Source organism: Brienomyrus brachyistius, unplaced genomic scaffold, assembly GCF_023856365.1.
Source record: "Brienomyrus brachyistius isolate T26 unplaced genomic scaffold, BBRACH_0.4 scaffold34, whole genome shotgun sequence".
In the NCBI taxonomy this organism is placed as follows: Eukaryota; Metazoa; Chordata; class Actinopteri; order Osteoglossiformes; family Mormyridae; genus Brienomyrus; species Brienomyrus brachyistius.
The window spans coordinates 2418385-2443287 of record NW_026042309.1 but is presented as its reverse complement, the minus strand read 5'-3'; the positions used below and the strand labels follow the sequence as shown (position 1 = coordinate 2443287).

Here is a 24903-nt window from a genome sequence, read left to right as displayed (position 1 = left end):
CAGGAGATCAGCAGCCCTTGCATGTCGTCGTGTCAGAGGGTCACACACATATGATGTCCTGGCTAAAGTGCTGACGGATGTGTACAAGGAATTTAAAATTCAAAACAAAATTGTGTGCACAGTGACTGACAATGCTTCCAATTTCGTCAAAGCATTCAGCTGTTTTGGAGACAGTGTTGTTATTAGAGCAGCTGATGAGGTGACTGAAGGCAGTGACACAGGATCTACCCCTGCTGAGAGCTCCGATGATGAGGACGATGGTCTTGAGCCTGCACCTCTGTCAGAGTTAGAGGATCCCTGCCTCCCACCTCATAGAAGGTGCATGGCCCATACTTTAAATCTTGTTGCCACAGATGCAAAGAATGTAACGGATAGGCTGTACAACAAATTAGCGAGGCCTGTATTTTCCAAGGCATCTGCTCTGTGGAATAGGGTGAAAAGGAGTGCGAAAGCCTCAGATTTTGTTGAGTAAAAGCTAAAGATTGGCTTTGTCACTCCGAACGACACACGTTGGAATTCTATGTTCCTCTCAATGCAGCGCCTGGCTCACATAGCCACCTTGACTCCCCAGACCAGCAATCTAACAGTGCCATTGGATGCCACTCCTGAGTATGACAGACTCCTTCTGCACACCATCTGTGATGAGTTTGGGCTTCGTTGATTCACTCCAGAGGAAATAGACTTCATCAACAAGTTTGTGAGTGTGATGGGTCCCTTGGCATGTGCTCTGAACATCCTTCAGGGGGAAAAAACACATTCCTCGGCTACCTGGCTCCTACCATTGTGCAATTGAAAAATGATTTGGATGGTCTGTTGGATGAGAGTTCAAAGCCTACAGCTACACCAGGTCTGACGGCATGCCGCCCCCTCATCCAAACCTTTATTTTAAGCCCCTGATGACCTTGAGGGGAAAAAGAGTGCTTCATCCTTTTTTAAGTTCAAGCAAAGCCCATCAGCTGTCAATAAGTCTGAGGTGGACATCTATCTGGACGCCCCAACCACTGACGAGTTTACTGAATACATGCTGCTGCCCAAACTGAAGAAGCTCTTCATCAAATATAACACAGCAATCCCATCAAGTGCTCCAGTGGAGAGACTCTTCAATACTGGTGGCCAGATATTTAGGCCCAGGAGAAACCGATTGGGAGATGCCAACTTTGAAAAGCAACTGCTGTTAAACGTGAACAAAAAACAGTTTGGACTGAAGCCATAGGCATGGTCTGTGGAGTGTTCATTACTTACTACAACAATGGCTTCTGTATGTGAAAGTTTTTATTTTTAATAGTTCAGTGAGATGGTGCCACACACCTTCAAGAAGCGTGAGTTTTTTTTTTTTTTTTTAAATAAAACTAAAGAGATATTTTGCTGAATAATAAATATTCTGTTCTGTCTAGTTTTCATTTGAGATGGATATGATGCCGATATGTGTTTACAGTACTTTTCTTTTCCTTCCCTTGTCTAGTATTGGGGCAAGAGATAAATAAACCATAAATAAGAATAATATTTTGTGTCCTTTGTCTATACATGTCCATATATGCAAGAATGTAGGTAGGTTATAGATGTATGTTAAAACAAAATAAATTTTGATTTAGACTATATATTGCACCTAAAAATAAAATGAACTGAACTTTGAACTAGTTCAAAAATTTAAATTGTGAGCTATGAATGTGAACAGTTCACTTTGAGCATGTATGAACTGAACTTTGAACTAGATCATGAAAAGTGTGAACTTGCACAACACTGCTCCATTCTGAGAGCACAGTGATATCCACAAGCATCACAAACCAGCCAATCACAGGTTGGAGAATTTAGCCAACTGGTCCTGTGTGTATATTAAATGTTTAATGTACATGACATTAAAACGTCATGCTTTTTAAAGCCATTTAAGGCGTTGTTTGTCAATTAAACCATTTTTAATGCTATGTAAGACCAAATTGGTTTAATTACTTCTAATCCTAATAATGTCCCACGGAAACCCAGTCTTAGAGCTGTCCAGAAAAAAAAAAATTTTGATGATATTTCAAGGAAATTACTTTGTAACGGTGCTTAATAGGAGGTGTGATGTCCTGGAGGCAAACCTCAAGTGCTTCTGTTCTTTCTACAAGAAACCACAAACATTTCAGGTATGTAGCAATTTGAAACATTGTTCAAAATTAAGTTCAGTTCACTCCACATAAGCAATAGCTTCCATTATTTCCATTCCACATTTAATATTTCGGAATTAGGTTAAATGACTGATATTTTAAACTATATTTGTCAAACACTGCGCCCACTAACAGGTGAATAATATTGATTACCTGGTAATAGTGGCACCTGCTAGTAGGTGGGACCTATTAGGCAGCAAATAAACAATGTGTAGGATATACTGGGATGCAGAAAAGTGGACAAGCCTAAAGATTTGAGTTGACAAGGGCCAAGTTGTGATGGCTTGATGATTCGGTCACAGCATCTCCAAAACTGTAGGGAAATACATGAACGGGTGACGGAGGCTCATTACATGGCAGATAGTGCAGCAAACCTTCAGAGGTCTAGAGGTGTTGGGGAAAGCGCCCGGCGTTTCCACCCCAACTCCACATTCATGAGACACACACAGGTTACAGTTTTACTTGCAAGGGTACCCACACTCTCTGCAATGCAAACTACAGCAGAATGTGTTACAAAGGGTGGTTCCCCTTGGCTTCTTTATTTATAGTCAATGGGGGGCGCAAGAGAGGGAAGTGAGATTCTTATCTAAGTAGGCAGCTGTTAACCACCTACTTAGAGTACAATAGCTAAGAGTATGTGGCTAGAAGATAAGAAATAACGTATACATATATATTTACACTCATTGCTGATCATACAGAAATGATTAACAACTGTTTCTTCAACCTAACACAAATATTTACAAGGGCTGTCAATAATTGTGGAGGGCGCTGTAGCTTCTCTAGCTATATTTTTATCAGTGAGCTCCCTTGCCTGCAAGTTCTCTTTTACATATTCTGCAGCACCACCTCCCTTCTTGCTTATCTGCTCCCTACTATGTAAATGATTCTCACTGACTGAACAACATTGAAATAATTGCTGTAGTCATGTTACAGTTTACTATGAAATGTTTCTGTGCAACAGGTCAGCAAAAGAAATGGGTGTGCAGAGGCCTAACAGTGAGGATACGTAAAGACCACCATCCTCAGCCTCAGCAAGTGGTCCATCAACGTCAAGCGGATGACAGTGAACAGCAAACCCCACTTCTGCCAACCATAGTTACCCCATCAGCTTGGAGGGAATCTGTGGCTGAGGGGATGAGGAGATCCACGGGGCGGAAGGACCCATTTTCTGTGCCTGAGTACGAGATCCACCACTGGTCCGGAGTGAGATACTGGTCACGAGAGGCAAAGAAGACATCTGTAAATGAAAAATCCATTCTGGACCTTTGTAATGCCCTGCAATCGTTTACTCTCTCTTGAGGGGAAGGCTGACAGGATGTCCAACACCCAGAATTGTATTTAAACCTTTAAAATTATTGTCACGGGTCGTGGGCAGCGATCGCGAACAGAGAGCGGCGATCGTGCGGAAGGAGCAGGCAGGCAAGCGGGATACGGAAAAACGGGGGTTTATTCTTAGGAATCGGGGCTAGGGACATCAGACACAGACTGACATAAGGTAACATCAGTGACAGACACGGGTTAGTACAAATCAGGAACTTAAATACATGAAACAAGGCAGCAGGAAACAAGACACGACTGGGCACGATCAGGAAATCACACGTGGGTAATTAGGGGGCGTGGCACACACGAGGAGCGGACGGAGCGGGCGTCACAATTATAAAATAAGTTTGATATTGTGTCAGCCAAATAGTTTCATCAATGTGCATCATAAATAAAACACATAGCTTATGGTGGACCTAAATTTTCCAAACAAACCAGAAATCATATGAATCATGTCAGTGCACTTTGTACTGAATTGCACTAGTATAGTGATGTATGCAGGGTTTCATCTATTCCCTTACATAGTCATGTGTGACGTATTGCTGTAATGCAAATAAACTTCCCATTCATTTGTGTTCCTGCCACTCTATAGCTAAGTACAAACATTAAATGCCAAAGGCATAGCGGAAACTCGATGAGCGCATTTGAGTGAGATCCAGTGATGGATGTCATCTTCTCATGGACTGTGAGTGTTAGTGTCTCGGCCCCAAGATGCATTTTACCATAGATTACACAGATCCATTCATGTCACTTTTGCAGGCTTGCTTATAATTTGCTGAGCTTCCATTGTGAGTCAAGTGTCCCGGTCATAAGCTCAGGTCTGCCGGTTGCCCCACTGGCCAAACGCCCACGGCCCTGACTTTCTGAGCTGGATATTGTGGTTTTAAGTCCCATCTGGGGTGATTCTTTTTTTACTTTTCCCTGCTGCCTTCTGCTTTGTGATATAATAAATATTGCAATAAGTTTCATCTTCATTTTCAATTAATCAAACTGTATGAAAACTATATTTGCAGCAATTACAGCTTTGCAGTCCTTTGCCATTAGAGCTGTCCGTTTATGACAATATTAGGGGAAATTTCAATCCTGCTATTCCCAGAGGTGGGACTGGCTTGGTATTTTCTCTGACCTCACGGTGAAGCTGGTCTCACATGAGCTTGATAGGCTGGAGATGTGATGATTCTGTAGGCCAGTCAAGCAGGACAGTTCTCTGGATTCCTCATCTTTCACCAGTGTGCTTTGAATCAGCCTTGCTGCTTGATAGAAGTGCTGACCACAGGGGGTGGCATGAGTTGTAAAACAGAGCGGTAACCTTGCTGGTTCATTGCACCTTGTACTCTGTGTAAATCACCCACCTTACCAGCACCAAAGCAGTCCCATACCGTTTTACTCCCTCTGCCATGCTAGACAGAAGCATGGCAGCTATTCTTTTAAGTTGTGCTTCTAAGGCCAGCATACAAGTTGTATTTTCCCTGTTGAAAAAAAACACTGGTAGAGATGGCACAACGAGGCACTGAAGGTTTGAGCCTTGTTACGTGCCGTAAGGTTTGGGGGGGGGATTGTCCTGATCGTTGTCCGGCTGCCTTCGTCTCCGCCTCCCGGACCTGGCCACGCCCCGAGCTATACGCTACTTCCGCATTTATGATTTAAAAGGCCGTGGCGGGAGAGTAGCGGCAGCTCTGCTCACAGTTGGTTGTTGCGGTATTGGTTTGCTTGTGTTCTTTTGATTGATCGTGTATGACAGTTTTGGTTTTCTGGTTTTCGTCTCTTGCCTTATCCCTCTGTACCTTTGCCTTTGGTTTTGACTGCTTTCTGGTTTGTGATCTATTGCCTTCCTCCTGACTCCTCTCTTGCTTCGCCCCTCGGATACTGTGTTTCGGCTTTGGTGTTCTGTATGTTGGTTTCTGTTAAGTGCGTAGGGAGTGACGGCTGTTTTGTTTTGCGTACGTGTTGCTTATTCTGTGTTTTGGTTAGGGAGTTAGGATTAGTCTGTGTCATTTTTCTTTTCGTTTAGAGTTAGCTTAGTTTGGGACGTGTTCGTTAGTGGTGTTTTGTTTATTGTTTTGGCGGTGTCACTCCCGAAGTCTGTTGCCCTATTGTGTGTGAAAGTCTTTGTGAATAAACATAAAAAAATACAAAAATAGATCCCTTTGTGTCCCGTGTTCCCTTTTCCCATACCCTGGTTGTCTCGTTTTCCCCTCTCCTTTCCCTTTACCTTTCTGGCGGTCCTCAACCCTAGACTGAGGATCGTAACAGCCTTTTTAACCATTGTATTGAAAACTGGTTCACTACTCGAAGACAGTGCACATGGGTGACATATCGTGGTGAAAGTACCACTCCTGACTATATATATACATTTATGAATGCATTTGACTGTGTGTGTGTGTGTGTGTGTGTGTGTGTGTGCGTGCAAACTGACAGACTGAGAAAATGAATTCAGAAGTTTTGTCTTGCTAAAAGTAAATTCTTTTTTAGAGAAAATTAGTTACAAATGAAAACAAAAGAAACTGATGGATTTTTCTCTCTTTTCTATTAAGAGAAGCAATAATAAAAGAAGACTTAGTTAGTTATTGAATTTATATAAAGAATAACAATCTGCCATTCTTTGCGGTCCCTTTTGCCAAGTTTAATGCCCTTTCTTGTCAATGACCATCATGAGCCTGGTATCAGTTCACACAGACACACACACACACACAAGCAACTAGGACAACCTCCTAGACGCCGCTCTGAGAAGTGTAATGTTTGTGATCGTGGTTAATCTTATGCTACATTAAGGCCCCATAGTTAATGATGGGGATTAAATCAGGCGATGAAGACAGCCAGGTTACAATTTCATCACCTTCCAAGCTGGTTTTAAGGTGATGTCATGGTCTGTGCCTATTCTTGAAGTTTCAACTTGTGAGCCTTGTGCATTGTATTAAGCTGATGTCTTTGTCAAAGTACGCATGAAAGAAAATAAGAGTATTTTACTGGGGAACGAGGATCATGACTACAGACTGTTGTGTGTCTGGCTGTAGTACCAACAGCAAGAAAATCCGAGATAGAACACTTTGAACCCAAATCTAAGTTTGTTCTTAGGTCCTACAGGCTTGTTGGCTCTGCATGTAATATGCATGTTCTGCTGCTTGTTTCCTTGTGCCTGTGTGTGTCTGTGTCTGTCAGTGAGTCCTATGATGCACTGACCTTCTTGGCAGAATATTCCCCTTCCTTACAGTATGTCCTATTGTGACTCCCCTATGATCCTGTACTGAATAGATTATAAAATGCATGGACATAATCAAATGCTACATCTTCCTTAACTATTCATTTAACATTTTTTAAATGATTTATTTTTCCACTTTTACGTTTAGTGGTCACTCCATAAGAGCTGTCCTTTAACGTGCTGCGCAGTGTCCCTGGATGCTTTGCAGTCCACTGCAAGGCTTGGACTTGAGGAGTCGATTCATTATGAAATGACTCCCAGTCTGAGCTGTGAGCTAATGCACAATAACCAGAAGCCAGGTAGTGACTCTTGGTTGTTGTAGTTGTTCTCTTCTGACCTGGGAGGTGTTCCACTAAGCAGGATTTCTCAGTTAGCGGAGTTAACTTAAGCTAGAAGTCATGATTGTTCAATAGGAATGCTCCTTATCTCTTATTGGACAATTATGAGTGAGCCAGTGTCTTGTTTAATAAGAGAAAATCTGTATCCATCTTCTGAATTATTCTGAATTATTCTACTTCAAAACAAACAGTTATCCTCAGAGGCAGCATAACATCCTGGCAACTGCTCAATGCAGCATTGAAAAGCACTACAGAGAGTAATGAACTCACAGATGTAATGAGCACAGAGCATCACCAGCACGCTGCTCTCAGCAGTTGAGGACATTAATCTTTCCCCACAGAATACTCTGCTTGTGTAGTGTTTGTACTTGGCCTGATACTGAAGGGGCATAAGTGATAATTAAGTGACATGATAATAAAGTGCATTGCTGGGTGTCTCTTTGCCAATCTCACATGAAACAGTACTGTGATGCAAGACAGGGAGCTCGCACTCCCTCATTCAGAGAAGGGCACAGAGTGCGGCTGTGGAAACCAGCGCATGTGCAAAAAGGGCATCAGAAATTCTCTGCACCCATCGAGACCCATCCTGGCTGACGGGAAAGCATGGCATGCTGCCCATTTGGCCTCAGTACCCAGTGGACTTCCCAAATTTCCAGCCCTGCCAAAGACTGGTCCTGAAAGAACAGTTGAGCTTGGAATGGCCTAAGGAACTGGAAGCTGTGCAGCCAGGGCACACAAACCATCATCGGCTCAAGGACTATGGAACTTCACAGAATTAAACAAAGAAATGAAATGCATGTTCTGACCGTGATTTTCTGGTTAGAAAGAGATACCTTAAAGGAAAAGATAGATTCAGTGTAAAATATATAACAGTTGTTCATAGATCCTCTTACTGTGGTCCTCAGTGAATGGAACATTTCTAATTGTAATTGATTTCTGTTGGAAGCAAAACAGGCAGTTCATAGTGAAAAGGTTGTGCACTTACAGGAAGGCACAAGCACAATGTTTTTTGTTGAACTTACATTATTGTTTTTTCTGGGGTGTAGTGACCTTATAGGAATAAATGTTTCAGGTAAGGCGTGTCTTTTATAGATTACAGTGCTGCTGCAGGAAGAAGAATACATAAGTAAAGGGGGGATGTTGCGTTCAGTTAGTAATTGTTCTGTTTTCCATATTACTGTATGTCACAAGAGGGTGCTGTAAGGCTGTTTTATTCGACTTCAATTCCTATTCCAAGAGTCAAGAATGGATAGTTGATCCCAGGCAGCAGTTTTCCAGATTATCAACTTCAAAAACTTAAAAATATGATAGGAAAAAAGTCTTTGTAAAATTAAGAAGTATATAATACTATGAATGACAAGGGGTCTTAATACTTTTCATTTAATTTTATTAACTCAATCTTTTGCTGGCAAGTATACCTTTTAAATTATATACATAACAGTACAACTGCATTAGTTGTGTCTTGTATGCACACTCCATACAAAGTAAAAGGATAGGGCGGCTACTTCATTAATAGTATTTCTTATTGATACTTTACATTTCCTTTCTACTGCCCAACTCCCAGAGGACCATACAGTTTTATTACAACATAGGAGTCTACCGAAATGTCGATACTAATCATATTGTAGTGGTGGGCTTTTTTATTTATTCTACATAATTGTAAGATATAAATGCGTTAATTAGTAAAGAAGTTATGGCCAAAAGATCTTTCCATCTACACCCTGACATGTTGCTTGTTTATGCCTAATTACCGCTCCAAGATGGTGGCGCTGCTGACACGTTGTGGAAAAGCGAGGTGAGGCATCTAGGCTTTCAAATTCATGAGCACCACGATGTACTTCGTTTAAATGGGAGGTTCACCCCAAAACTATAAAAAGATATTTTAGAGGGGCCTTAATGCTATCTATCCATCAAAGTTGTGCTGGGAGTTGTTCAGATTTGGAAATATCAGTCGTAGAAATGTCGGGCTTCTATCGAAGTACACTACTCGTATCACTGCGCATTAGACACGAGCGCGAGCTCCCTGGCGATATCTGCTGCGCAGTGATATTATTGGTGTGTGGAGTTGGGTAGAAGGAAATAGTTCGTATATTAAACTGCTCGCGACGAAGTCTGTGGATTTTCTTAACCTGTTCCTGATTTCTGGTAAGAGATATAGCTGTTGATTTTTTCAAATGCGTTGTTCTGGCGCTTTAAGTAGTGAAAGCAAAATTGAATCTTATTATATTGTTTATTCATTAATGAGTCGCTATATCATGTATACTGCTCAATGTTTTGATTTAATAAATATTTAAATTTAATAAATATTTCAAAAAAACTTCAACATTTAAAATGGTTCATGATTTTCAGGAGCGGTGCAGTGGTTAGCACTGTTGCCTTACACTTGCCTGTCCCCCCATCCTGGGTTGATTGATAGATGATTTTCAGGTCACACCGCCCCCTCAGAGCCCACCAGTCAGTGACTGTCTCAGAGTGTGATGTAATACACAAAGTCCGCACCACCCACTTTTCAATGAGCAGTAAAAACACACCAGCTTGTCTCAGCGGACAGCGGCTCTTATCAGATAAGGGGAAAAGGATGAGATATCAAAAGTAAAAATAAAAATATCACGTTTGGTTAATATCAAATGAAAACAGCCCTGTAATAATATATTGGATTCTAGGATATCATCTATTAAAAGGGTGAATCTATTCTAGCAGACCATAAAAATCCAATTATGAACAGTGAAAATGGGCATAATAGGTCCCTATAAACGACAGGTTTCTGTCCATGGTGCTGAAAACCAGGATTGGCAGATTTCAAATTACAGCGATTCCCCCACTAAATCACAGATTTTTCTCCGACGCCTCACGATTCTCTGCGTTTCCCGTACATTGTTTGTGGTCCGATTGTTTTCGTTTTGTTCTAAGCCCTACGATGGAAGACGTTGACCATTCAGGAGAAGGTAAAACTTCTGGATGTGCTTCGGGAAGGAAAGCGTTATGCGGACGGCGTTCGCCATTATGGCTTGAATGAATCAACAGTATGCTACATGAAGAAGTATGAAAAGAATATGTAAGAGCCATATATGTTTTTATTTTTATATATTCCATTACATATATAGAGAGAAAGTTGTGTGTGTGTATATATATATATTACATATTATTATTTCATTTTTATTATTATTATTATGTCACTCATATCCTTAGCCCGACATACAGATATATGTGTTGTTTTAATGAGTTTACATATGTTTAAAGCATGTGGGAGGGGTATTTTAAGGCTTAAACTTCAAAAAAACTTCTGTATCGTGGATTTTCACCTATCGCTGATGGGTCTGGAACGCATCTTCCGCGATAGGCGGAGGATCAAATTTACCTTTTTAACCTGATTTAACTTCAACCCTCTTATTTTGTTAACAGAGTGTGCGGGGGGAATACAAAGGGTTACAGTGGGTAATAGGTGATTTATATTGACCTTAATTATCACCCAAGTGACTCTGGACAATCAGCTCAATAATGCTTCCCAAAAGCTTCTCTCTTTTTCACTAGTTACACTTCATTACACCGAAATCAAGGAAGAATCAAATGTACAAGCCCATTATACAAAATATAAGATGCAAACACATAAAAATATTTTGTAAAAACATTAAAAACAGATTAATATATATTGTGCAATTTGAAACTTTACATTTTGACCTCACTTAGAAAAAGCAGGTGATGACCAGCCCAACCAGCAGTTCCGTCTGGTTGTACAGAATACCTACTCAATTAAATTTTGAGGTCATGACTAAACTAAATTTCAGCTCTGCCTTTAACATCACCAATTAGATGAAACTGATCATTGCAGAGGGAAATACAGTGAAGCCATGAAACATACTAGATGTAAATATATTAATTTTCACATACACTTGAGCTCAGTGAATTCAAGCGCGTCATACACTGTAAAAAAAAAAGAATCCACCAAAAAACGGTTTTAAGTTAATGGACTCTTCCTTCAATTTACAAATATTGTATATTCAGTTTTCCACAGTTTCTTAAATGATAGTTTATTTTCATTTTTAATTCTTCATTCTGCCAATGTAGATTTGTTTGTTTAATAAACGGTGTTGTTCATAAAAGTACAAGTAATTTGAGAATATAGTGATTCACTACATTGATTATTTTTCATAACTCAATGGCCCATAAACATACAGTTATCCATCTGAAGCTGGATTTAAACCAGCAAACTTTGGATTACAAGCCCAAATACTTGAGCTACTGAGCCACACACTTACACTGACTCAGCTTAAGTTGCAGAGACACAGTGGACTTTCTGTTGGATGTCAGACAGAACGGCAAAGGACCCCTCACTAACAGGAACCTAAAACACACAAACACTTGGGAACACTTCAAATGCGTGATCTGACTCTGCAAGGGGAGAACATGTTCATGTGGAGTCTTGGCTTTTCACAACGTTTCATTCCTGCTTATAGCTAAGGTTTTTTTTAGCCGTTGTCACTCTAAGGTTGCCCATTAATGGTTTGGAATTGGGAATGTAAAGCTGTTTTGTTAGCATGTCTGCCTTACAATTCCTTTACTGTAAGTCGAGGCCTGCTGGAGCTCAATTCTGCTTCATGGCACTTGTATTTACTCTTTATTTTGCATTACATTATGTGTGAGACTAACCCCTTTCTCTACCTCTCCATTCCTCCTGTCGAGCTCCATACAGAACTAGTGGAGAAAAGGGGTGCTTGGAGGGGGGACGATATCTCTGGATGCCCACTTAAGAAATATCTGCGTTACCTTCCAATACACCTTCCAAACTTAAGTGGATTGAACATGGGTGCTGTTGAATTAATAAAAAAATGCACTGTATTAAAAATTATTTTGTTTATATAACATAAAATTGAACTATAAACATGAAATTTAAATCTGTCGTGCAAAAATAGTCATGCAAAGTCATTGATTTATTTTTAATACAATTGCACTGTGATACATTTAACATCATATTTTCAGTTCTGCCTAACAGAACTAACACTTTTACAGGCTTTTGTTGAAATTACCTTAAAAATTCATCTGGAATGTATCGATTTATGCTGTAATTAATGATGCAAATTAACACAGATGGGGCCATTTTGACCCAAAACAGCTAGTTGGAGGGTAGCAATCCTCCAGATTGTAAAGGTCAAGATACTGGAGCAAAAAAGAAAAACAGTGAAAGCTGTCAGAAACAGGCAGGAAACTCTGCATGGATGTTTTTTGAAGAGGTAGATGGTCCAGTTGGCTGTATTAGTCAGAGTGCTAAGAAACATAGTGCCAACAAGCCCATGGCCCCTTTTCATGTAAAACTTCGTACATGAGGCTGTTTGTGCTGTTTAGTGCCTTTGTTAGCCTCGGCTCCTGTAAATCATATAAGCACACCCACCACACCCCCAGGAGCATTCCGTGTGCCTCCACTGGCCAACCTGCCTGTCCCCCCCAACCCACAGACCGTCTGTAGTTCTGAAATTTATCCACATGGCTGTTGACCAAGTCTAAGGTAAAATTCCATAAATGAAATTTTCAGTAAAATACAATTTTTTCCCGTAATCTGGGAGACAGTGCAGAATTATTGAAGTCGGTCCTAACTCTGTCTTGAATATGTACCCAGCAGGCACCTAGGACTCGTATCTCCCTCTGAGAATCTCTTCTAATGCGCTCAGCAGCAGAAATTCTCTATCCTAGATGAGCCTGCAAAGTTCTGTAGAAATTAAATATACTTTAGTCAAATGAGAGACTAACCTGCTGTCAGGCTGGGGAAGCTTGAACAAGGCCTTCATTCATGACAGCTCCACTTGGCTTTTTGACGAGTCCCCATTTAGATGCAGCACGTCAAAGACTGAAGAGCAGGATGAAGGCTGTAAGTGCAGTTTGCTGTGGATTATGACTGTGTTTAAATCTAATAATGGATGAGACAATTTACTTAAAGCAAGATATAGTTCATATTGCTCTTCAGGCTTCGTGATAAAATATTAAAATTATGGAGTACAAAGTTGTAAATGCAAATAAAACAATGCAGAGCGGCAGGGCGCCTGGCCCAGAGGGTCTTCACATAGAATTCTACAAAGGCTATTTTTTCCTGTTAGATTTACAGCTTTGGTTTTCTTGCCCTTTAAAGAAATTCTCTCAAGAAAGAAGTTGCCTCTTACCATGTCACAAGCAATTAGTTTTACCCAAAAAGGAGGAGGACCCCTCTCTGCTCCCCGTGTTAGTAGGTTCTCCCCGACTCCTCCTGCTTATTCCTTCCTCCCTCCCTCCTATTTGTGCTCTCCTCCTCCTCTTGGGTTCTATTCATGTCTTTTGGTTCAGCAATAAAACCCACAAGGCTGCCCTTGGATTGTCCCTCTTCCCATCGTGACATATTATGTATTACATGATTATGAAGTGATTTGATTATTATACAATAGTCAATTAACCACTTTGTTTCTTCAACTTGTCTTTCTTCTGAATCATCAGATATATGTCGTAGCTGGTAATTTGTTACACTCTGCTGTCAGTGCCAGTGTAGCCTAGGTACAACCAGTCGTATGTTTCGTTCATGCTGATGTTTGAACAATTTTTGGGAACAGATTTTCATAATGTTTTCTAATATATGTGGTGTGATAATTGAGCATGACCCCACTGTTGCTGTGCTTGGTGCTCCTGTCATGATCTGTAATCTCTTATTTTTTCATGTCTCCTCCCACTCATGCCAGCAGAGGTCGCTGCTGGCCCTTTGTAACCCTCCTAATTCTCCTGTATCCCATTATAGTTCTCCATCCTAACCCTGTACACCTGTTTTGTCGCTGATTAGTGTGCTGTGTATAAATATGTCTGCCCTCACTGCGTTCCCCAGCTCAGTCATTGCTGTTCCATGTGTAGTCTGTGTTTCCTTAAAGTCCACGTCTGTCTCAAAGTGGCTGCATTTGAGTCGAGTCTCACCCGATGCTCACATCTCCCCGCAGAAAAACAATACACCGCCTCACAGGCCAGAGCCACAGCCTTCTCCTCTCAGACAGTGGAAGTCCTCCAGACCCCCTGCCTTCAGACAATAGGTTAAGGATGTGTTTTCTATGTTACCTTTTGAAAATCTGAGATACAGCAGAGGCAAATGTAGGAAGAGCTTTCATGCTGTCTGGCCTCCTTTCACTGAAAATGTGGAGGGCCTGTATCTCACTTAGAAGATATTATTTAATCCCTTATATTACAAACCAAAGAATATTACACTACACCATTACTAGGCTACACAAAGTTATTTTAACAACCACTGAATGGAAAAAGGTCAGTGCTGAATATATATAGCTGTGGAGAATCAGCAGGCCTTGCTGAAGGACCCACAGATGTGCCCAGGCTGGGCTAAAGTGGGCTATTTTCTGATCACAGGCTTAGCACACTGAGCTACACACTGCCCCTAAATTTATAATTATATGTAATCTGTGTGTGTATGTGTTATCTAGATTTGCCCTGTATGTTTCTAACTAAATCTAATCCAGGCCTTGATCCTACACCTACTATAATTATAAGTACCTCACTATACCTATATCTAACACTGCTATTCATCACCAGTGTTACATGTCAGGGCTTCGCTGCAATAGATCCTTCAGTGCTGCAGGTTATTACTGTGACTTTGCACACACACACGTTGCTGCTTCCTCAGCCAGTGTCACATATACTTTATTACACACAGACCTCAGTAATCTCTGCTACACTCACACCTGCTCACTTTACATCCATGGTTAAATTCTCCTAATGGAATCTATCTTAATGTCTTTATTATATTTTATTTTAATTGTTACCATATTATTCATTGTATTGTTCTTTCGGTTTTATTTCTATTTTATTATTGCTAATACACCGGATCTGAGTGCCTCATTTTGTTCCCTTCATGTAGAACACGTTTTGTAATGACAATAAAACATCCTTATCCTCATCTAAATCACACTGTCTAACTACTAACCTGTTTAAATAATATAATTGGATTTCAAAGGTTAATTGTCACTCAATTACCCCCTCAGCCCAACAGTACCACAAACACCCAACATGCACGGAAATTTTCTCCTAAGTTGTTTTCCCTGCCTGGAACAATACCACAGCAGTCACATGGACTAATGTTTCAAAACATTTCGGAAACCTTGCATTGAAACTTGAGGTCTTTAGAAGGGATCAGTCCTGGGTGGCAAAGTTGCCATCACAAAGGTTTTTGATTAAGGGATTCATGATGCCAGGTAGCCATCTTTCACAAGCTGGTGGGCTGTGCCACTGATGCGTTTGCTTGGGTTTTATATGTCTGTCCTGGTTTGTGTTCTTGCCACTTCAGGTTCCCTGGTTTTGCTCTACATTCCTCGGTCCTCTGCTGTGGAGTCTACCTTCTGCTTCACCTCATTCTGGTCGCCCATACAGTCAGCGGCCCATGTCCCCCTGGTTCCCTGTTTCCTGAGGTTAGTCTGCTAGTCTCCGGGGCCAGGGGGCAGAAATCTGCCATGTTGGATGGGCGGCCCAGGTTGGGGTGCTCCATCATAGACTGATACATGAAGGATTATAAATGGTTTTTAACCAGTATGTACCGAGTGTGCGTCGTGACGAAAAGAATGTCATGGGAACATTTAGGACTGACTGCAGTATTAGTTCAAAGCATGATTGTGTTTTTCTTAATTTTTATTGATTTATTTTTGAATTATTAATTTTTTAAAGTAACTTGATTCAGTTAAAAGGGGTTTTTCCATTTGCTTTAGCAGAAGTTCGTGTAAGTATGATGTTCACCTTCCCTTTTCATAGTCTAGTCTTTGCCAAGTTTAATGCTTATTTCCCCTGGTTAAGTTAATCTGACTTGTGTGTTTAGGAGGGTCATACAGGCTTTTTGTTTGTAATGGAAGCACAGGGTCTGTACTTGCAGCTTATTTGCCATGCTAATGGAAGCATTTTACCTTCCTCTCTAATCTCTTTTTTTCTTGGCTCTCACTGCAGTCTCCTCTATGCCAGGGTTTCTCAACCCAGTCCTTGGACCCCACTGCAAAGATCCACAGTTTTGCTCTGTCCAAGCTCTCAGCACAGCAGTAAAAGGTGACTGTTTGGTTCATGCATGCAGGGATCTGGGACAGAGCAAAAACGTGGAGCTGTCTGGTGGGCTGAGGAATGAGTTTAGAAATGCTGCTGTATGAAGTATTAAACCATTTGACCGGTTGGATAAATATTAAAATGTTTTCTCAAAATATAAAAAGAGATAATCTTCTGTTTTGCGTCTCATTACAAGCAAACTTGTTTTTTGTTTTTATGTCACTCTAGTATTTGATATCTAATTTTCAGTCTTCTGGCAATATAATCTGGTGAATGGGGAAAGACTTCCAGCAGGGGCTCCGGTTTCCTCCCACAGTCCAAAAGTGCGCAGGGTAGGTTAATTGGCAAATCTGAGTTGTGAGTGTTTGCGCCCTGCAGAGTGTTGACTCCTGCCCAGGGTTGGTTCCTGCCTACGCCTGTTGTTCCAAGGACAGGCTCCGGTCCCCCCCGCGACCTCAGTTTGGCTTGCTGTCTCCCCGCTTGGTTTTCTTTGGTTTACGTCTTCACTAGCCCCCTTGTTGCTTTGACTTGTGTGTATGTTATGTATGTGTGATTGTATTGCTGCATAGGGAGTGACTGCTATTTTTAGTGGTGCAACGGATCACAAAACTAACGGTTCGGATCATATCACGGATTTTGAGTCACGGATCGGATCAATTTTCGGATCAGCAAAAAGGGGAGAAGTCAAATGTAATTTGCTTCTCATTTATTACAAGAACAGTATGGCAAGGAACTTTTGGTTTTATCAAAAATAACTAAAATAAATTACAAAAATAAAACCAAGAAATAACTGAAAAAGCTGAATAAATACAATTTTTAAATAAAATTCTCAATACTTGAATACTTCAATGCAACAATTGAAAAACAACCTGAGAACTGAAAACAGGCCAAACCTTATAATGACAAATTTTTTTTCAAAAAGATGAGGATGTCTACATTCTCTGGGGAGAGAGTAGACCTCTTAGCTGTCACTATGTCACCTGCTGTGGAGAATACCCTCTCACTAGGAACTGAAGTGCCAGGCACAGCAAGGTAGTGTCTTGCCATTTTTGCAATGTGAGGGTATTTACACTCATTGTGTTTCCACCACGCCAGCGGATTACCACCATCCACTGGCAAACTGCTTGCTGCCCTGTATGACGCTACCTCCTCTTTGATTGTGTTGTAAAAAGTTTTCTCTGTGTCTGACTCTTTCACAAATGTATCCCCAAAAAGCTCTTCTATGGCAGACTTCTTTTGTGGAGGAGATGCATTTGGCCCTGTGTCTTCTTCAGAGGGTGTTGGCTCTGTGGCTTGACCCTGCAGAAAAAATTACTGAGTTATTTAACTATATTTCTTGTTATATATTTCATAGGCAATCAATAACATATGCTGGTAATTTTCAAAATTAAGATCAAATATTCACATAAATAATAGTTAAAATATTTTATAACTTAATTATATTAATATTAAATAATATGAATAACTGTATTATTTTTTACCTCTTCAGTAGCCACAATCTCAGTTGTGAGATCAGTGTATGTCTTCTCGCGTAGGGCTGGTTCTATGTGAGTCAAGGACTTGAACCTTGGATCAAGTGCAGTAGATCTGTGAAGATAATCTTGTATTTCAGGGGGGTTGGTGTATCTGGAAATCAGGTCCCCTCTTATGGCAGCCTTAACATCTCTGGTAATGCTGGTGTCTTCCTCATTTGCACACATGGATTGTATAATTCTGGTTTTCAGAGGTAGGATCATGGACACAGATGGTGCATTTTCAGTACTCAATAGGGTTGTGACTGTTTTGAGAGGTTTGAGGAGCTGAAGGACCTCCTCTGCTACTTTCACATCATCATCAGACAAGGTGACAATGTCTCTGATATTTTTTTTCAGTGTCTTTTCTGTCAGTGCAGAGTATACTGCTGCCTGCTGCTCAAGATAGCGCTCCAACATGTCATATGTGGAATTCCATCTTGTAGTGACGTCGTGTATGAGCTTGTGGGCTGGTAGCTGTAGCATTTCTTGCTTTGTTTTAAGGACATGAGCTGCTGTTGTACTTCTGTGGAAAAAAGAAACCACCTTCCTAATCCTCCCAAGAAGGCGATCCATCTGGTTAACTGAGATTCCTCTTTGGCATGCTAAATTTATCACATGTGCAAAGCAAGATATCTGTGGCCCTAGTCCAGCTTCTGTCACTGCATTTACTTGGTTTCTGGCATTATCTGTGGTGACTGGGATATTGCTACATGCATTGTGTCTCTTTAACTTCCACTCAGCTACTGCTTCTATCAGGATTTGCGCTAGATTTGTGCTTGTGTGAGTCTCATAGAGGGGGCGTGTCTGTAGCACCGGACTTTGCATCTCCCATCCCGCTGTTATATAATGGGCAGTCACAGTCACGTAGCTTTCGGTAGCCCTTGATGTCCACCCGTCTGTGGTGAACGAAATAGAGGATGCATCTGATAAGTCTGCGACGATTTTGCTTTTTTCCTGTTCGTAAAGTTCAGGCATGACCTTCATGCTGAAATGTGTGCGCGAGGGTATTTCGTACTGTGGCTCAAGCACTTTTAGGAGGTTTTTAAAACCCTTGTTTTCAACAACAGAGTATGGCCTCATGTCTGCCGCGATAAACATCCCGATAGATTTGGTAATAGCTTTAGCCCGCTCTGATTCTGGTGCAAAGTGCTGCTTAAATGCAGCGGTGAGCAGCTGTTGCTGTGGTTGCTTCGGTTTGCATCCTGTCTGCACACCGGGGTGATGTCGCTTCAGATGCGTGGCCATACTCGATGTATTGCCACTTTCATACGGCTTTCTCGTGCCACAGTGTCTACACAATGTAACTGTTTTGTCCACCACCCTTCTTCCGTCATCATTATATTTTACAGGAAAGCCAAAATGCTCCCATACAAAAGATTTGAATGACGCGGGAGGCTTTTCGAGTTCCTCTGTTCCGCCGCTAGCCATCGTTGTTGACTGAGTCACATGTTCCGCTGACGTAAACACGACTTCTGTGTAATTAATTATTTATTATTTAAGCAATATCAGCAGAAAACACTGTTTTATCTGCGGTTATTTTTTTTTTATTTATCTAAAAGTTTAAAAAACGAGTTAATCCGCGGATCACGTGCGTTCCGAACCGTGGGTTGTAATCCGTACGGATCACGGATCAACCGCGATCCGTTGCACCCCTAGCTATTTTGTTTTGCAAGTGTGTGTTGGACTCTGTTTATTTGGTCAGGGAGTGAGGTGGAGTGTTTGTCTTTTGGTTTCCTTTTCTTTTGCACTTAGGTGAGATTAGCTGTGGGTCGCACTTGATAGTTGGGGATTTTGTTTGTTATTTTGGCTGTGGTCACTCCCAAAGTCTTTTGCACCGGGTTATTTGTTCAGTGTCAGTATTATACATGAAAAAAAATGAAAATACAAAAAATATCCCTTTGTCCACTGGTGTTCCCTTCTTGCCCTCACCCCGTTTGTCCCTTTATCCCATTCCCCTTTCCCGTGAATACTGTTACACTCCAACCCTAGACAGGATATCAAAACAGCATCTTACCTATAGTTTTAAAAGAGATGAGGGATATTAATCATTGACCTTTACCTTTGCTATTTCAGAAATCCGTATCTGCTACCTTGTGACTGGAAGTATACACTGTAAAAAAAGGCAAAATTTGTCACAGTTTTAAACGATTTTATATCAGCCAATTTGACTACAGTATAATTATTTTTTTCCTCTTATGTTAAATGACAGAAAAGTTTTATCAAAACTACATTGCATAACTGGCATCGTAGTACTGATCAGCACCGATTCAGACATCCCGATGAACAAATATGAAGTTCATTTAAACTGTGGTACCTTAAATCCGTCAAGTTACCTCGATAAGCCAGTAACCCTGATTCGTAGTATAGGCCACTGATCACAAGCACTCTGTGTAAACGTATTGTTTAACCGGCGCTGTTGCATTACCAGGGTGAGAGGTTGACTTGCTGGTTAGCTATAAAAACAGATGTTAGTGCAACTCCACGTTAATGGTGCGGTCATCATGGCTTATAAATGCTTATTATCGTTCATCATTGTTTGTGTCAGTAACGATAACATAAACAAGGGTAGGCACCAGGAGAACATCATTGGCTCTTGCATCGATTACTTTTCCCGTAACACCCTTTAGATTGTTTCCCTGAAGGGCAGCAAACCGACAATTTCGGTGTGATTGAGCTGATCACGTGTGCATGGGGAGGGAATGCGGACCACATGACCTTCCCGGTGAGCTCAGCACATCCAGCATCGCTTCGCAAATACAATCAAAATGTTTTATCTTTATTCACACTTTCTATCTTTATTCATTATCTCTACGATCTCACTGCTGGACGAATGCCTGGCATTCAGAGCATTCTTTATTAGCCATTTGCCTTTGGATGCAGTTTATTTGCATGCCCCAAAGCTTCCAGGCATCAGTAATTGCTTCCCACGTTACTCCGGTCCTGGGGTCTTCTGTAACTGCCCTTTGGGATTACATATATTCAGCATATGCTTTTGTCCGAAGTGATGAGAGTTTGGGGTCAGAGCACTTGGGTCTAAGGGACTTGCTCAAGGGCTTAACAATGTTACGATTACTCTGCCATGGGAGTTGAACCAACAACCAAACTGGCAGAGATGGCCAACCTGCTGAGCTCCACACCCGCTGACGATCTCCTTTTCCTGTCTGCTGCAGTCTCCATGGACCTGAGTCCAGAGAAGCACTCTGAACTTGAGGACATCCGGCTGAGGAAAGGAGCCCTTCTGCTGGAGATCCAGAGGCTGCGGGATGCGCTGAGAGAGGCCCTCATGGAAGTGGAGGGCCTTGAATCCAGCACCAAACGCAGCCAAATCTTAGAAAAGAATAGGCATGTCGCCATGGGAAGAAAGAAATTCAACATGGACCCTAAGAAGGGTATCTTGTTCATGGTACAAAACAATCTTCTCCGGCACACGTCTGAGGACATCGCCCAGCTCCTATACAAGGGAGAGGGGCTGAACAAAACAGCCATTGGGGATTGCCTGGGTGAGAGAGACGACTTCAATATCCAAGTCCTCCAAACATTTCTTGGGCTTCATGAATTCGCAGGGTTCAACCTGGTGCAGGCTCTCAGGCAGTTCCTCTGGAGTTTCCGTCTGCCAGGAGAAGCACAAAAGATTGACAGGATGATGGAGGCCTTTGCGCAGAGGTACTGTCAACGTAATCCTGGAGTCTTTCAAAACATTGACACCTGCTATGTACTTTCATTTTCCATAATCATGCTAAAGACTAGCCTTCATAATCCAAATGTGTGAGACAAGCCCAGTGTGGACAGGTTCATCTCCATGAATCGAGGAATCAATGATGGAGGCAACCTGCCAGATGATCTCCTCCGAAATCTTTATAAGAGCATAAAGAATGAGCCATTCAAGATTCCTGAAGACAATGGGAACAATGCCTTCTTCAACCCTGACAGAGAGGGTTGGCTCTTCAAACTGGGAGGAGGTCGGGTGAAAACATGGAAAAGGCGGTGGTTCATCCTGATGGACAACTGCCTTTACTACTTTAAACATACTACGGATAAGAAACCCAGGGTGATCATTCCGCTGGAGAATCTGAGCATCCGTGAGGTGAAGGATCTCAGGAAGCCTAACTGCTTTGAACTGTACATCCCTAACAACAGCAGACAGCTGATGAAAGCCTGCAAAACGGAGGCGGACGGCCGCCTGGTAGAGGGCAATCATGTGGTGTACCGCATCTCGGCGCCAACCCCTGAGGAGAAGGACAAGTGGATACAGAGCATCACTGCTGCTGTGAGCACTGACTCTTTTTATGAGATGCTGGCAGTAAGAAAAAAACGGCTGAATAAATAAATAACGATAAAGACTGTGTGAATATGGTTGGATGTGCTATTGCAGAAAGTATTTATTTCAGAACAAGGAACTTTGCACAAAGTAATGTTTAACCTTAAGGTAGCATGACCGAATTCCAGGTTTTGTTTTGATGCGACTTATTGTTCACTACAGATTTTATCATCGAAATGCCCTGTCCTTTTTTTGTATAAATGTGAAATTAAATGTTATTTGCACTGTATTGCTGATCTTTATGTCAGAGTACCTTTTTTTCTGAGAATCCACACTGCTGTAAATTAGCATTAACATGATTAGGATTGGGATGGAAAAATTATTTTCCATCTTAACCCATATTCTAAGCATATTGATTTCTGTTGTAAATTTTACTTTTACAGCAGTATGATTTAAGACACTAACAGCAATTCTTCAACCAGTAATTGTTAATGTGATAGGAATTGCATTCAACAGCAAATGCGTTCAACTTAACCAAATGTATAAATCTTACATATTCTGATGATTTGACATTCCCCCGACGTCTGTGTGATGTATTTCAGCAACAACACGCAGTTAATGAGATCACTATGCGGAATTTAGCCGACTGTTATTTTACTGATTAGGATATATCACCCAAGATTGGGGTATACTATATATCAAGGGTCAGCAACCTTTTTGAAACTGAGAGCTACTTCACGGGTACTGAGCCATACAAAGGCTACCAGAACAGACTTTACCTAAACTTATCTAAACTTCATGTAGAATAAACACGTTTTAAATGCTTTTTTGGATATTGTCATTTTCAAATCTATATAAATACAAATGTGATTAAAGAAGAATAGCAACAAGATTAAATTAAATTTTAGTCGCTGCCCACTGGTGAGTTGTGGTATTTTTAGAACAGGTCCGTGGGTGACTCAGGTGGTCCTTGGGGGCATCCTGGTGCCAGTGGGCACCATGTTGGTGACCCCTGTTCTAAATGGTATGTAGGGTATGCAAACTACACCAACGCTTCTGATGTAGCTACATTTAGGCTTATAGTGGAATAATATAGTGGAAGATTCCTTGCGTGAGTGTCTGAGAGCGTGAAAGTCATGCCAGATGCATGGTAGTCGGCAGCCCTGCTTTCCGTGTGCATCTGGAGGATCAGGCTGCAGAACACTGGAAAGGGGTCCACAGCTCAAGGGGACCACCAGAGGACAGATGGAGTGGAACCGGGAACCAAGGGATTTGCCAGTGACTGGCACTCACTGTTGTTTTCGACTACAATAAAAACAGTTGTACTGGCTAAATAATGAGCATACAAAAGGAAAAAAAGACATGGATAGGAATAAAAAGGTAATTAAAAATAGAAAAACAACTGAAGAGTCATTCACACTGAACACGCGTCTCTGCTCTCAGGACGATGATCCTGCCAACTGCGCCAGACTGCGACAGACCGAACTACAAAACTGTAGACTCAGTGGACAGCTGACTACGCCACCCTAGGAATTTCATCCAGCTTTCCATTGAGACTACAGTTTTGCAGTCTGTTCTGCCAAACAATGTATTAAAAAGTGCAGTGTTATACATGACACTGTAATTAGTTCAATTCAAGAGATGTACTATCAAGTTATAATAGTGTGATTATCATAATCACACAAATATATGAATTCCTCTGATACTGAATTAAACAACCCTTTATGCTGTCCCTTATGTGAATTAGTAAACATTTCCACACCTCTTTCACCATAGACAACCATTCTCTCCATAGTCATATGCAATTCCAATTCCCCCTTTTATTTATTTTATGGCAGACAGCAGTGTATTATTATATTATAATTATATTATATTTATTATAATTATATAATTATATTATATTATAATTATTATATATATCATTATATTAGGGTGCCCCTCGCAGAAGGTAAATTTAATCTTATTTAATTACATTTTCTATATAGCGTCAGATGACAGCAGACGTCATTTACTGTAAGGTTACCTTTACTATAGAAGATATAACAGCTCCCAAAGTTCTTCATCTGGTACAGAAAACATACGCCTGACAGATGTTGAAATTTATTCCGTCTTTATTCTTCTAGACACCGTGAAAAACTATAAAATAAACATATTATTAAATTCCTGCATTACATTTAATCTTACAAGACATTCTAAAAGATCCATGATTTTACCGCTAAACAGCGGCTCATACATCACCGCAATTCCACTTTTCAATACAAGACAACAAGTAAATACAATAAATATAAATTACCGTGTGCGCCTTCTGACCAAATGCTTAGGAGTTATTACAGATCCTGCCGTGACAAGCCGACAAACCACAAGTTGACTCCATGAATCTCCCAGCATGCATTTACTCCTACCCTATTCCGTCACATGACCATGTATTCAAGGGTTAACACGGATCAATTAAATAGTCAGCAGAGGGCACTGGCATACATTTCACAGTATACATCCATCCATCCATCCATTTTCCAAACCGCTTATCCTATTGGGTCGCGGGGGGTCCGGAGCCTATCCCGGAAACAACGGGCACGAGGCAGGGAACAACCCAGGATGGGGGGCCAGCCCATCGCAGGGCACACTCACACACCATGCACTCACACAGGCAAACCTACGGGCAATTTAGCAACTCCAATTAGCCTCAGCATGTTTTTGGACTGTGGGGGGAAACCGGAGTACCCGGAGGAAACCCCACGACGACATGGGGAGAACATGCAAACTCCACACACATGTGACCCAGGCGGAGACTCGAACCCGGGTCCCAGAGGTGTGAGGCAACAGTGCTAACCACTGCACCACCATGCCGCCCTCACAGTATCCATTCTATATTAAATCAAACCAGCAAAAGGTGATTATAAAATAACCGTCTTAGCGACAGATACAGAGTGGCGTAGTCACCCTTTCGCTCTATAGCGCCCCCTACCCCTACTACGATTATAATTATAATAATTGCCTCATGTGCAGTTACGCTGGTTAAATTACCTGGAAATGTTATTAACTGCACATTCTCCTAGAAACTAACAACAGTGCTCACTCAGGTATATTTATAATGGTC

The 24903-nt window shown here is 41.3% G+C and overlaps 1 protein-coding gene across 1 annotated transcript in view; it reads left to right on the top strand.

Annotated features, from left to right (window-relative positions):
* LOC125721617 (NACHT, LRR and PYD domains-containing protein 12-like) overlaps nucleotides 1-24903 on the top strand; it is a 566129-nt gene that overhangs the window by 199041 nt on the left and 342185 nt on the right. The window lies entirely within an intron of this gene.